The 8,063-nt window shown below is 42.8% G+C and overlaps 1 protein-coding gene across 2 annotated transcripts in view; it reads right to left on the bottom strand.

The window, feature by feature from the left end:
* The window catches only part of FHIT (fragile histidine triad diadenosine triphosphatase), a 1,433,622-nt gene that overhangs the window by 53,588 nt on the left and 1,371,971 nt on the right, over positions 1-8,063 (bottom strand). The window lies entirely within an intron of this gene.

Raw genomic sequence — 8,063 nt, 5'->3', positions numbered from 1 at the left:
GGTGGCTTCACTTCATGAAACATCCTTTTTTCAGAACACCAGTTTCTTCTGGATAGAAACTAGCTAAATTGCCCAAATAACATTAACATTAATACAAAACAATAGAAAGCCTCGATATTCTGAACTGGGGAGACTGGGTTAAACTTGCTTCAATTCCAAGAAAGCCTCAAATCAGCTTGCCTCTCCCTAGAGGCCCACCTCCCTAATTCCTTTTCCTCTGCCTCTGTGTCAGCCACACCTGGGGCACACATTAGGGCACAACCCTCAACTCAGCCAGCACAGAACACATCTGTTCCGTTGCTTACTGTGCTCCCAGCACTTAGCAACGTTCAAATAAATATGTGAGGAATAAACTAAGATAGGGAAACGCCCATCCTGTCAGAGTACAAGAATTCTGAAATGCATGGTCATAGGGGTACATGGTGCCCATTTCTATAGGAAGAGGAATAAATTCACTTTCATGGAAATACTCTAAGGCAGCGGGCAGGCTGTGCTAGGGCTTTTACCTGCCGTGTCACTGAATGTCTTCAGCATCCCTGACAAGCAGGGATTTTTGACCAATATTTCACAGACCCTCTTACCATCTCCAATGGAGATAGCATCACTCACACAAATGCTACAGTGGGGATTCCCAGAGATAGACTAGATACGTAACATCTTTACCCAGCCTAGGATCTGATACATAAGTGTTTAGTAGATGGCAACTGTGGGATTACTATTGCTTGTCTTGTAACAGATTAAGAAATAGACATTGAGTGGGTTACAGGGATCAATCTAAGGTACAAAATATGTCACAATTGGGATTTGGACCCAATGTATCTGGTTCTTTCTCTATTTACAGGAAGGAATAAGGAAAGTATACTGGTTCCATCTTCCTCTGTTCTTTGCCGCCTTAGCATGAGCCCCGGGAGGTTCAGAGTACTTCAAGATTGCTATAAATTCTACTCTGAGTGCTTCACAGAGGATCAGAAAATAGATTACATACCCACCTTACTTTCTACACTAGGTCTCTGTGATATGATATAAAGATAATTCTTTGTATAACAGAATACAGATCCCTTCCTCTAAAAAGTCCTTCCTGTACTGAATAGATGTTCTAATGTTGATTAAGGCAATTTCCACCTCATAGGTTAAGACACTTAAGGCTCTTCAAGGCATTTGCTGGGCTCCATTCTCTGGGTGCTGAGCAGAGCCTGACCTAGAGTGGTATGTGGCATGAACCCTTCCATGAGTCACCAACACACAGCCAAAGGTCTTCAAAATGTATGGGCATCCTTGGAAAATAGAAGCATTTCTAGGCATGTGATTAACAAGCCAGAAAGGCCATGGCGCCTGACAGAAAAGATGAGGCATTTCAGAAAGATAAGTCAAGATACATTTATGAGCTGAACGCATCCCTCAGCTTGCTTAGCTGAGCTACTTGGTTCATAAACCAGGGATTAAGTCCATTTTCATTTCAACTTTCTCTTTCACCTTTAAGCAACCCCTAAGGTTTCCAGAGAATTTTGCTTGACCTTTAGCTAAAGTTCAACCTCTACCAAGTTACCAATTTTGGATGGTCCCTGGGTGATCACTTAAGACAGATTTCACTATAATTCAAGGCAAGGATAATCCCTGGCCTAAAAGTTCACAAAGGAAGGATTCCCAGTGGTCTCAGGGATGGCAAAAGTTATGATTCAGTCCTGCTAATGAATTGGAGTGATATTCTCATTGTGTGTTATTGATCAGTGAAGTCAGTCTGGATGCATTTGCTTGACATTGAGCCCAGGGTGTGTTTTGTTTTTTTGTTTTTTTTTTTTACCTTCATCTGCTCCCAAATGAGGATTCCCTCGGTGGACCCTTTAAGCTGAACTCCAGGAAGAAGCTATAGTCCATGGGAGGGGTCCTTTAGGAATTGTCATTTACTTCCGAAGTTATGATAGGAATGTTAAACCCATTAATGGACTTTGGTGGGATATCTTTACTAAAAAGCACATATGCCTTAGATCTATCTCACACCAGCTTTCAGAGACTTCCAGCAACCCTCAGAGGAAATGTGGAGGTGAACAATGAAGAGAAAATCAGGCCTTTTCAATTTGCAGTGAAGAATGGGGCTATGAAGTTGTTTAGTTCTTACATATCCTGACTTACTTTGTCTACCAGATCTGCCTGATTCCTAACTATATGAAAGTCTTTCAGTATGCCTATATATTTAATCAGTGGGGTTTTCCTCAAATTTTGGTTAATGTAGTCAGCTCCTGGATTATTGTGTGCCTATCATGAAGACAGAGTTGTTTTTGTCCACGGAAGTGAAAACAGAGCCCCAGTTTGCATGAAAGTCAATTCATTCCTATCTGCAGACTCTACATTGATTAAATAAAGAAAAATTCAATGTTCATCTCATTCATGAATCTGAACAGAGCATCTGCATATGTCTTTTCTCTAACTTCCCAAACACTATTGAGAACATATCGGCCCCTCTCCCCTAGCTCAGTGGACTGGAAGCGTGTTCATTTTAGAGGAAGGTCTCATAGCTTTCTGCAAACAGTTCAATACCATGATGCTTCAGAGTCAGCTTCCTGCATTCTTTCTTATTGATTGGCATACCTCAGGCTATTAGGTTTATTAACTAAATGATAATTTTTTTAGGGGGGGTGAGTGTACAAAGAGATAAATGTTTCACAAATAGACTCAAAGCTTGCAGGCAGAAGACATGCAGTGATTTACAAAGTATTTATCTTTCTGGCATTTTTCTCCCCTAGGAAAAAGTAATCATTGCTACCATCCTCTGAAAACAGAGATGCTTGTCTTCTGGGCAGGCTTGGAGACTAGCCAAAGCAGTGTGACAATTCCTGGAATTTCAGCACACCTGCTAGGGTGCTGGACTGAGCCAACTCCTCCCGCAGAGGCACCTGATCTGCTTGGAGAGTCAGTCCCTGGCCTCTCCCTTCCTCCTGGGAGCCACTCCAGCATCCCTGGGTGTGTGAGAGTATGGAACTTGCTTTCAGCAGCTGCCTCTTCCAACTGGCTGCCTGGCCTTGGTCTGATCCCAGTCCTGGAAAACTCAGAGGAAGCAGCATTTTCACACCCTGATCTCCATCCCTCCCCCAAAGCACCCACCTCTAATGCAAGTAATAGTTCCCGAGAGAAGCACCAGCCCCTCTAGAGCCTTCTTTCTTGTCCTCATGCAACATCCTCTGACACTGCCATTGCCCTGCTAGAGTTTCTCAAACTCAGGCACTTTTGACATTTTGGCGGGTCAGTTAATTGTCAGTTGTGGCGGGAGGTGGTTCTGTGCATTTTCGAAGGCTTAGCAGCCTCCTTGGTCTCTACCTACTTGATGTGACTAACACACTCCTCCTTACCACTTGTGAGTTCACAGATGTCTCCTTACATTGCCAAATGCCCCAGGGGTGTAAAATTACCCATTAAAACCAATGCCTTGTCACAGTGGGAACTAATGGGAGAACCTGAGAACTTCCCCGAACTCATAAGGAACTCAAAGAGAACATCACTATCAACTCTCAGGCCTGGTTTGCAGACCTCACTGCTGAAGAATCTCAATGAACCAGTGACCCCCCCCCCCAGAAAGCGGATCTGGGGGGATAGAAGGGATGAGCTGAGAGATTATGGATTCTTGGCCGAAGCTGGACTGACCTGGCGACCCCTGAATGTCTAGAGCCACATTATTTAGAAAACATTTCAAGTAAGCACTATGTCTTTCACCCCATCAATCAAAAAGTGTAGATTTTTTTTTCTTCTCCCCCTCCCCACATTCACTCTTCCAGTTTTTGTCACTCTTTCTTATCCCTGGGTTCTTCCAAAGCCTCCCCGCAGGTCCTTTATCCAGGTTTGCTCTTCCCTGTCCAGCCCCGGCCTCTACTCTATGCAGGTGAGTGGGCTTTCTGAAATGCAAAGCAGACCATGCCAGCCAGCCAGCCATCTGCTGACTTCCCCGGCTTTCCAGCCTTTCAGGATAAAATCCAAACTCCTTAACGAGGCCTGCAAAGCCATGCACTTCATTACCTCTCCCAAGTGTTATGTGCAACTCCACGTCTCCACTCCCCTGGATCTTTGATAGGATACATTCCCCTGTAGGGTCACAGGTGGTTTTGGGTAGCAGCGAGTCATGACCGTAGAGAATGTAGAATCTCAGAGTGATTGTTTAATTTCAATATCCCTTTCTCCTATGTCCTCTCCAGGAGCCTGCTGAGTTTGGTGCTCCTTTGTCCTTCACACTGCTCTGAGGCTTGACAGTCTCCCATTCTGCACCAGAAAAGAACAGGCCTCAGGCTCAAACAACAGCATCCAGATGAAATTTAATAACACCATTTTCTTTTTCATCATATTTACTTTTGTAGTTGCCTTCTATTTATAGCACATTGTACTACTTTTCTGTTACAAGAATGATATAATCTTTCCTTTTTCCATGAATGTTTTCAGGTAGTTGAAAGGAGGTTGATTTGACAAAGCATCAATAACAGTAGAAGTGGTTCAGAGACATGGCAGAGGATGGGCTTAATGATTGATACATGGGGGAAAAAAGGAGTTCTCTGAATCTGTGCCCTGCTCTTTCATATCCCAGGCTCACCTGTCCCTGAAGACAGGCTAAGAACAGGGAGAAGGCAGGGGCGGGAGGAACTGGATTGTTCCTTGTAATGGTTCATGTGTCCTTTAGATTTGGATGTAGATGTCACTTCGTCAAAATCTGAATCAGTGTCCTCCCCTAGCACTCTGGACACCCCTCATAGGCTCTGGCATGACCCCTGTGAGCTCTGCTTTATGTCTGTCACATTCACAATGGTTTGCACAGTATCTGGTACAAAGCTTAGCAGAGACGAGATGCCAGATAAATGCCTCTTGGTTGGAAGAATGACATGGAGAGAAACACATAATCCTTTTCAGCTGGCTCTGGGCTTCAGCAAGAGAAAGACAAAAGGATAGGACCCCAGATAATCCATGTCACTGGGGATGTTACCCACCTCCCTGGGTGACAGACATGGAAAACTTGATGATGTAAATTACTCGGGGTACAATTTCCATTTCCCCTTCCATTTTGACCATCAGAACTTGACCTCCACTGGCCACTGAAACACTCTTGTGGCTTGGCCCAGCTGGATCTAGTGCCCAACAGGGGAGCACAGCGAAGAATACAAAGAAAGCCACAAGACATAAGTTTTCCATGTCCCCAGTCTTTCTTTCTACTGGAGCTTTACCTTTACAAATTTGTAGCATTTGAAGGTATGTTTCCCTAGCCACTTCTGGACTGTAACAATTCCTTTTTTCCTACTGACAAAATCTGATACTTAGCCTGGAGCACTTTCTTGCCAAGGAGAAAACTGTGTCAGACTTGTGACGCATGATAAAATACTACAGTAATGTGGAATAATGCTTTGAAATGTTGCCAGGGTGAGCATGCATGCAGAATGAAGGAAATGGTTGCAAATACAAATGGTAGCTCTGTGGCTCATCTGTAACCTCCATGTAGGAAAACTGAGACATTCTTTTCCCTCCTTTGCAATTTGCACAGCCTCTTGTTGGAAACTATGGAGATTACCCCACTGAAAGTAACTGCCATGTTTACTCCACGCACAATTTTTACTAATACAATATCCCCATGTAGCCATTAACCTTCTAGAGTTCCCCTGATACTCTGTAGTGCTGCTGTGAATGTCTCATTCAAGTAGTCATGTACCCAAAACCAAAAGCTTTACAGAAGGGTATGGAGGCCATTTGTGCAGTGCTGAAAATGATGTCTACTTTGTCCACCTTAGAAATCAAGATTGTGGGGCATCTGGGTGGCTCAGTGGGTTAACGCCTCTGCCTTCTGCTCAGGTTATGATCCCGGGGTCCTGGGATCGAGCCCCTCATCGGGCTCTCTGCTCATCAAGGAGCCTGCTTCCCTTCCTCTCTCTCTTCCTGCCTCTCTGCCTACTTGTGATCTCTGTCTGTCAAATAAATAAATAAAATCTTAAAAAAAAAGAAATATTAAAAAAAAGAAAGAAATCAAGATTGTGTAACTGAATGGGATTCTGTCCTCACTATAACCCCCAACCCACCAACCCCACACATCATAGTGAATTCAATGGGGATTATCTGTGCATTGAGCTGCATTACTAGAAGAGCCACAACTGTAGGGTGTTTACTATATAGCAGACATTTCACCCTCTTTTAAGTAAATAACATGTTATATAATAAGTGGAATTATACTCATTTTGTTCTTGAGAAAAATGAGGCTCAGAAAGGATAATGTGTTCAAGGTCTCACAGACAAAAAGTGTCCCAGCCGGGATCGAGCCCCAGGTCTGTGTGATTCCAAAGCTTGATTCTTTTTTTTTGTTTTTTCCATGATGAACGATGTTGAACTAAAGCCAGCACCCTTCCGAACTAAAGCCAGCACCCTTCCTTCCATGAGTTGTGGTCAAACCTTCACTATCTGTGGGCTTTGAACATTATTTGTTGGCTCTCTTATACCCATCACTAACAAGATACATGAACCAATGGGTGGTTGCTTCCTCATGAAGAGCCAGTAGACGAATGAGAAGTTTTTCATGCACAAAAGGTGACCAAGCAGTAGAAGAAGAAAATTCAAGCCCATTTCAAAGGCCTCTTTATGAAAAGTGAAACCCCATTCTCCTTTTCTGCAAAGGGAAGCCATTCACTGCACATTGATTATTTCATTTATCCTAAGATAATCATAGTTCCCCAGCTGGGAACACATTTCTTTCCCTACCTCATGTGGTTGGCTGCCCGTTCCACCTTCAGATCTCAGCTCTAGAGCCACCTGCTCTGGGAAGCCTTGCCTGAACGCCTGACTTAGTAGTCTCCTTCATGAAAGATGGACACTTTCCTTCAGAGCACTTCTCTGCTTTGGTCCCTATTGGCTCGGATGGATCAGTGCCTGGGTCTCCCGTTAGACTCATGCTTGTGTCCCTGGCACTCAGCCCTGGGCCTGACTCAGGCGAGCCTCTCAAAACCTATCCATGGAAGAACTGGCACCGTGACCTGCTAAGCAAGTCCGCATTCCTTTGTTGAGGAGATGCTAGAAGGGGGACGGTGAGCGAATATACAATGAGGTCACAAGGCTAGATCTCTTCTCTGTTCACCAAGTAACGTCTCAGATTCATGTGCTTGGCTGAGTTAATTTTTATGTTTTTTCCCTCATCTCCAAACAGCAAGTCATCTTGCAGATCAATGCCTGAAACTAAAGAGACTTATGGAATGTTAAGATTATGCACATAAATGTACCAACTATGACAGCCACACTAAGAAGAATAGTAATATTGTGCCGAGCGATAGTTTATCAACCTTTGCCACTTACAAAATTCACAGCCAATTTAATTAAAAATATAACAGCTCTGAAAGCTGCTAAAATGAGTACGACAACAATCAATCATTTTGTAATAGTGTTGAAGATCCATTAGGGACGTTGCACTGGATGCCAACTATTTTTAAGCCCAGATAGTAGGGGCATTTCATTTTGCACAATTAATGTCACTGTATTAAAATATTGACTATCTATAAAGAAGAAAATACCAAACATCTTTATAACCCACATTTTTTATGGGCAAAACTTGCTTAGAAAGGTGCTTTGAATTTATTTGTTATAAGCTGCACATTTCACATTCAGAAAATTAAAATGGTTTCTACTGACTAACTCATTTAATCATTTAGTTGATTTAATGAAAAACACTATGCATTTTTCTCTTTCTGTTGCTAAGATTAATACTTTCTGTTCATTAGCAATCAAATATTGCAGGAAGGTTTACATCTTATTCTCACTTAACTCACTGCCTTTTATTTCAAAAAATCCTAATAGAATTTAAATGGTATCTTTTAAATCACTTGGAAATTTTTCTCTTAGTAACTCACTTTGTCTTGTGGAAGACACAGCGCTCACTGTGACACTGAGACATTTATCCTCAACTTCCTTTTCCAGTCTCTCTTTTTGAGGGGGAAGGGCAAAGCATATATACATAAGGGAGTGGAGACTTCAGATAAAAATTATGAATGTAGCTTCCAGTGCCTCTAATTCATTTAATACATCAGCAACATTGCAGCATCCCTTAAGATTCTGATTAGAAG

This window comes from Mustela putorius, unplaced genomic scaffold (genome assembly GCF_011764305.1).
Source record: "Mustela putorius furo isolate JIRA1106 unplaced genomic scaffold, ASM1176430v1.1 tig00000095_pilon_pilon_pilon, whole genome shotgun sequence".
Lineage (NCBI taxonomy): Eukaryota > Metazoa > Chordata > Mammalia > Carnivora > Mustelidae > Mustela > Mustela putorius.
This window is presented reverse-complemented; position numbering and strand designations above follow the sequence as displayed.